Source organism: Enhydra lutris, unplaced genomic scaffold (genome assembly GCF_002288905.1).
Source record: "Enhydra lutris kenyoni isolate GAN:26980312 unplaced genomic scaffold, ASM228890v2 scaffoldscaffold11, whole genome shotgun sequence".
NCBI lineage: Eukaryota > Metazoa > Chordata > Mammalia > Carnivora > Mustelidae > Enhydra > Enhydra lutris.
The window spans coordinates 18,545,842-18,553,274 of NW_019154095.1; the positions used below are offsets into that span (position 1 = coordinate 18,545,842).

Here is a 7,433-nt window from a genome sequence, read left to right on the forward strand (position 1 = left end):
GGAACAATTGGCGCTTTAACATTTGCACACTTTCCATTTGCAAGATGGTAATAAAACCCTAAGTAATTACAGCCAAAGAGTCCTCCAGCTGTGCCATTCCAAGCACATAAATCACATCCTGTCAATATTCCATCAGTCAGATGGGCCAAATAGCAGTAATATATTTATGAATTCTGTATAACTATTAATAGAATATGAACAAGCAAATCTGAGAGGTTTCTATCTAGAATAGGACCTATTTTCAAAAAAGGAAGGGAGAATTCCTATTTGAGATAAAATGAATTTTTTGACATCCACCCTGTAGATAGTAGAGAGGAGAGATTCATTTCTGTTTCCGTCCGACTGGGTGGGAAGACACCCCCCACCCCCATGCTGCTGGTCCCGTATTTCCTTCTGTGGCTTAAGGAAGAGGGTTTTTGGTTCATTCTTGGCTGAATCCAAGCCTGTGTCCAGTCATCAGGGCACAGGCAAAGCAAGAGAACAGTCCAGGGGGCTTTAGGCAAGTTGGCTTTCATTTCCTCAGCTGTAAATTAAAATATATGCCAGAAGAAAAATATTATACATTTCAGGAACCTGAATGTCCACAGGTAGGATAAGGTCTATGGGTGCAGGCAAGTTCCTGTTGGAACTGGTGTTTGAACTCGGTTAACTTGTTAGTTCCAACCTACATGGCTGTGAACCTCAGTCTCCACTATTCAAATTCTCCTAGTTGTGGACAGATGGTTGGGTAAGCAAAATGTGCTGTGTACCTACAGGTGGAATATTATTCAGCTTTAAAACGGAAGGAAATTCTGATATGTATTATGACATGGATGAACCCTCAAGATATCACACTAGGTGAGATAAGCCATACATAGAAGGACAAATACTGTGTAATTCCACTTATATGAGGTAGCTAACCTAGTCAGATCCATAGAGACAGAAAGTAGGGTTGAGGTCAGCAGGGGCTGGGGGAAGAGAGGAGTGGGGAGATAGTGTTTAATGGTTCTAATGGGTACAGAGTTTCAATTTAGGATGATGAAAAAGTTCTGGAGATAAATGGTGGTGATGGTTGTTCCAAAATATAAACATACTTAGTGTCACTGAACTGTATACTTAAAAATGATAAAAATGTTAAATTGTACACTGTGTATGTTTTACATAGTAACAAACAGATGACACTGAAAAAATTTTAAAATAGATAGTTCTGGGACCCCTGGGTGGCTCAGTCAGTTAAGTGTCTGCCTTTGGCTCAGGTCATGATCTCAGGGTCCTGCGATCGAGTCCCGTATCAGGCTCCCCACTTAGAGGGGTCTGCTTCTCCCTCTCCTGCTGCTGCTCCCCCTGCTTGTGCATGCGCATGCTCTCTCTCTCTAATAGATAAACAAAATCTTAAAAAAAAATTTTTTTGTTACTTGTTCCTGAGACACCCCAGAATTGTCTCACATTTAGTCAGAAGCAAATTGAGTCTTGCTCATCATTTTGGTTTTCTTGTATAAGTCCTCTGCTCAGATGTTTTTGAGGAAGGGATCCCTTCTTCACTGCCACTGCTACCAGTGTCTCCCACAAAAGAAAAAAAAAAAAAGGCTACTTCCCTTCTTGCTTAATTGCCTACACTACACATCCTCTCACACCCTGAGTGGCACAGGTTCCCCTTTCAGTCCTCCCTGTTCCACAGCTGAGCTGTGTTCCACAGAGAAATGGGGAAAGCACCCCTCTCCCTGGTGCTCTGAGCCACATCCTGGGCTCCAAAGCAGAATGCCTGTGCCTTGAGGCTCTCCAGTTCATTCTAGAACAGCTTCTATCTCTAACCCATTTAACCACAGGGTCTCAAAACTGGCCTGGGAACTGTGAAGAGAACCAAACCAGGCCAGCCCCCTCGATCGTCTTAACTTGTTCCCCTGGATTCTGCACCAAAAGACTGCCTAACTGCTTACTTTAGCTAAACCTGAGAAGCAAACATGGCCATTTACTTGAATAGTGATCCAAAGTGAGGAAGGAGAGGGCTAGGTCCTTCCCCAGAGTCCTGATTAGACTCGCCCAGAATGATCTGGTCACAATTCTAAAACCTGGTGTTCTTCCAGGGAGCTCCGGCTGTCCATTAGCATTCACAGTATTTTTTCTCTTGTACAGAGAACTGGTTCACCCAATGACTGTTATTGATTAATATTCCTCGACGTAGTCCAGAACAATCTGTCAGAATGTGACAGACATCCCAGCAGTCAGGAAGTCAGCGTGGGCTGGTGGGCTGCAGGGGAGTGGGACGAGGGAGGGACTGAGTGCTTGGAGCAGAGCAGCTGCAGGAGGGGGCAAATACTTCCTCTACAGCCCTCAGGGTATGAGAGAGAGAGAGAGACAGAGAGAAGATGTGAGAGACCTATACTGAGCTGAATTGTGTCCTCCAAAAGAATGTGCTCAAGATCTACTCCCTGCTCCATGCAACTGTGACCTTCGTCAAAAATAGGGTCTTTGCAGATAGAGTCAAGTTAAGACAAGGTCGTGCTGGATCAGGGTGGGCCCTCAGTCCAATAACTGGTATCTTTATAAAAGAGAGGAGAAGGATGGGGTGCCTGGGTGTCTCAGTGGGTTAAACCTCTGACTTCGGCTCAGGTCATGATCCCAGGGTCTTGAGATCAAGCCCCACATTGGGCTCTCTGCTTGGCAGGGAGCCTGCTTCCCCCTCTCCCTCTCTACCTGCCTCTCTGCCTACTTGTGATCTCTTCTCTCTCTCTCCCTGTCAAATAAATAAATAAATAAATCTTAAAAAAAAAAGAGAGAGAGAGAGAGGAGAAGGAAATTTGGATACAGGAATACAGACACACGGAATAGAAGCCCATGTGATGAAAGGCAGAATTTGGAGTGATACAGCTACAAGGCAAGGAAGATGAAGGGTTGCTGGCAGCTACCAGAGGCTAGGAGAGAGGCATGCAACTGATTCTCCTCAGAGTCCCCAGAAAGAACCATCTCTGCCAAGCCCTTGATTTCATACCTCAGTCCTCCTGAATTGTGGAAGAACACGAAGAACACATTTTTATTGTTCTAAGCTCCCCGCCCCCCAATCCGTTTGTAGTAATCTTGTTATGGAAGCCTTAGGAAACTAATATAAGACCCACGGGAGAAGGTTTTCTCAGAGCAAGTTTGTAGAGAAGGCTTTACTTTGGTTTGCTATTGTCTTAGGAAAGATGTGAGTTTAGTGACCATTGAAGTTTTTCTTTCTGCATGGGTCCCCAGAAAGTTCTGCATAGACTTCGTGACCCAACTATAGGACGTTAAGGAATAAATTCGTGTGTGTTCATCTCTTTTCTCTTGCTCTGATTCTGAAATGTTAGTGTATTTCTCTGTTATGTTATTGATTTATTTGGTACAAGCTCTTTTTTATTTTTTTGGACAAAGGGGAGAAAAAAGTAGTAACTGGATAAACCTGTCTTTCTCCTCCTTCCCCAGGGAAAAGAGCTATTATTAGCCCAGATTATTAGCTCTGAAAGAAGCTAGCCTAATGACCTTCTCATTTCAGAGTTCAGAGTTCAACCTTCTCATTTCAGACCTGAGAAAATGGAAGCCTAAGGTTATATGAGTACATAGTAGACGTCACCATCTATGTCTTTGATTAGTGAAAACACTTTGTCATTTGGGTAAAATGTGTCTGATAGGGAGAGAGCAGTAACTGGAACTGTACACAGTGTTACAGACTAATAATGCCAATTGAAATTATTTATGTTGCTGAATATTAATAGTAAATATTTTATCCTTTAGCAAAGTCAAGTGGTTACTCACCTACACGTTTACCGTCTGATTCTCAAAGCAAAACAAACAAACAAACACAAAAAACTCTGAGTTATTCAACTTTTTGTTAATTACAAAATTAAAAACTAGCAGAAGATATGTTTCTAGAAATGGAGAGCTGGGTTATTTGGATCACCTTTTTAAAAATGGGAAGTTGAAAAGCATTGACAAGTGGTGACTGGCTAGATTTTTAAAAGGCTGTTTTCAGAATAATATATAAAATGTGGGAAGGGGAAGGGAAAGGAGGGGCCATCAAAGCTCATATGCCCTGAGGGAGCTGAAGGCAACACCCAGTTGGCTAAATCGATTTGCCCAGTGAGTAAGGAGGAACAGAAGTCTAAGTCCGGCGTAGTTCCAGAAGACTGTCCCTATAGCAAAGTGGAACATCTTCAGTGTAAGAGTTAAACAGAGTTAGAGGTGCCTGGCAGGCTCAGTCAGTAGAGCATGTGACTCTCGATCTCAGGGTTGTGAGTTCGAGCCCCACATTGGGTGCAGAGATTGCTTTTTAAAAATCTTAAAAAAAAAAAAAAAAAAACCCAGACAGTTAAACAGAATTAAACATGCTCTTCCACCTCACAACCACAAGAGACTAAAAAATGTTACCTTGGAGCTGAATAGAATAGGAGAAAACAAGGGAAAGAAAAAATAGATCCTATGGAAAATTGGCCGTAGATCCGTCCTCACATGCATTTTCATTCTGGGTACCTATAGTCTGAAGGAGCCGCACAGCTTAAATGTGATTTGAGTTTGCTCCCAAATAGTAGATGGTGAAGAGAACAAAGACAAAAGAAACGTAGATAAAATTAAATTTCCTTACAACTTGCAGCCCAATGACAAGTACTGGAAACAGGCAGAGTGACCTTCCTCAAGAACTCAATGGCCTTAATGTTAATGCTTTGCTGGAGGCAAAAAGCAACCTTAGCTTAACATTAGCCTGACAACCCAGATCTGTAAATCTTCTTTAATGTAAGAAAATCGCTTTGGAAACTTACTTTATCTCAAACCGCCCCGCCCCCCCCCAACAAGATGTATGTTAGCAATCATCCTTCAAACATATGGCCCACTGATACACATCTGAAGGGTCTCATGACTAAGGTTATACTAGACAGTGGTGACTACCCTTATCTTAACAGCAGCTAGCCCCTCAAGGTTCTGGAAGGCTTCCTTGCAAATTCCCTAGAAATTTATGCTGTCCCTAACCCCCACTAGCTAAAAAGTATATCATCAGCCACTCCTCACAGTCCCAGCACTGCTCTTTGTGCCCAGGGGTCCTGCCCTGTGCTTTAATAAAACTACCCTTTTAGAACCAAAGACATCTCTCTCAAGAATTCTTTCTCGCCATCCGCACCTGGACCTCACGTCACCCCCAGCATCACATCAGTGGTCCTGCTGGGACTCTGATGACAGCAAATTCAAAGACTCGCAGGAGAAGACATACTCAGCCTAGGCATTAGGAAAACCTCACAAGCAGTTATCAAGGGCCAACATGCAGTTACAGGTAAGCAGGTGCACAAGAGAGCAAGACTACGCAGAACCAGCAGAAATAACATTGGGAAAGGGCTGCCCAGATTTCAGGCATCATTTTAAAGCTATTATAAAACTACTTCACTTCAGTTTAAATAAATAAATGACAAAATTGAAAATACTTGCAGGAGACTATAAAAATAACATGTGTTGGTTAAGGAAACAATGTGTATTTATATTATATATATTATAAAATCTATATATTATAAATCATATTCATAAATGTCTAGGTGAGCATCTTTGACAGTAGGTTGGATACAACAGAAGATTAGTGAACTAAAAGTAGCTCAAGATATATTATCAAGAATTTAGAACAGAAAGTCAAAAATACGGACAACACAAAGCAGAGGAAAGAGACCTGGAAGAGACAGAAGATCCAACACACATTTGATAATTGTATGTCTTTGGGCGCCTGGGTGACTCAATTGATTAAGCCTCTGGCTCTTGAGCTCAGCTCAGATCTCAATCTCAGGGTTGTGAGTTCAAGTCGCACCCCCCCCCACCCCATTGAACTCCACGCCAGGTGTAGAGCCTACTTAAACAAAAAAAAAAAGTGTTAAAAAAAAAAATTGTACGCCTTCCCTTTCCTGAAGATGGCGCCGAAAGCAAAGAAAGCCCCTGCCCCTCCCAAAGCCGAAGCAAAAGCAAAAGCCTTGAAGACAAGGCAGGGTGCTGAACGGTGTCCACAGTCACAAAAATAAAAAATAAAAAAAAGAAAGAAAAAGAAAAAGATCAGCACATCACCTACCTTCCAAAAGCCCAAGACACTGTGTCTCCAAAGGCAGCCCAAATATCCTTGAAAGAGCGCCCCCAGAAGAAACAAGCTTGACTTCCATGCCATCATTAAGTTCCCCCCTTGACTACTGAGTCAGCCATGACGAAACTAGAACACAGCACACTTATGTTCATTGTGGACCTCAAAGCTAACAAGCACTGGATCAAACAGGCTTTGAAGAAGCTAGATGACATTGACAAGGCCAAGGTCAACGCTCTCATCAAACCCGATGGAGAGAAGTCATGTATGCTGGACTGGCTCCTGACTATGATGCTTCAGATGTTGCCAACAAAATTGGGGTCATCGAAACTGAGTTCAGCTGGCTATACCTCAATATAAAATTTTGCATCAAAAAAATAATTATGTCTTTTAACCACAAGGACTGTTAAAACAAAGTAACCACAACATCATTATTACACCTAAAAACATACAATAATCCCTGAATATTATCAAACATCTAGCGACCATATGTTGGATCGAAATCCTAAAAGGAGAGGAAAGAGAGAAGAGAGATGCAGTATTTGAAGAAATAATGATTTAGATTTTTCCACAGCTAGTGAAAGACACTGTTTCCAGACTTACTAATCCTGTTAATACCAAGAAGGATAATTTAAAAATCCATGCCTAGATAGGGCAGAGTGAAACTGAAGAAAACTAAAGACAGAGTGGTGATTAGGGGAAAGGAGAAAAGCCAGAGGAAACGTCAGATTACCTTTGTAGAACGTGCTCTTGGAACTTGACTTGATTTCTGAGCAGCCAGAGCGGTAGCCAGAGAGCAGCAATGTGATATTTTCAAGACACTAAAAGGCAACGGCTGCCCGCCAACAGTCTTACATCCATACCTCTGAGATGCAGTCTGCACAAGAGACAGAGGGAAGATCTAACACACAATCGCATTTTGCGATTCTGAAGTTTTGTATTTTATACAATCACCTACAAAATTATCCACAGATGCATGTGACTTGAATCAGTTTGGTTTATATTACCATCAGTAGGACTAAGGATCAAGTTAAAAGAATCATGTGGCTAAAAAGGTCCCATTGATACTTTCTCATCTATGTGCTTTGAAATAGAAAAAAATGAGTTCTGTGTTTACAAGCGTGTTGTGAAGGTGTGCTCTCAAAATTACTACTTGCTAGGGCCTTTTGGGAAAGCAGTTTGGTAGCGTGTACTGAGAACCTCAAAGTTCTCATTTTCCTTTGGTCTGGTGATTTCACTTCCTGGGCATGCATTTAAGAGACAATAAAGTGCACAGTATACGTAAAATACACAGCAGCAAAATATGAGTCTTCATGCAAAAGATATGCATCAGAATATGTTTATAATAATGAAAAATTGAAAGTAATTTATAAGTCCAACAGTTTAGGGAACA

At 41.8% G+C, this 7,433-nt stretch overlaps 1 pseudogene; it reads left to right on the top strand.

Annotated features, from left to right (window-relative positions):
* Window positions 1–5,879: 5,879 nt before the first annotated feature.
* Window positions 5,880–6,450, top strand: LOC111144460 (annotated as a pseudogene).
* The last annotated feature ends 983 nt before the right edge of the window (window positions 6,451–7,433 follow it).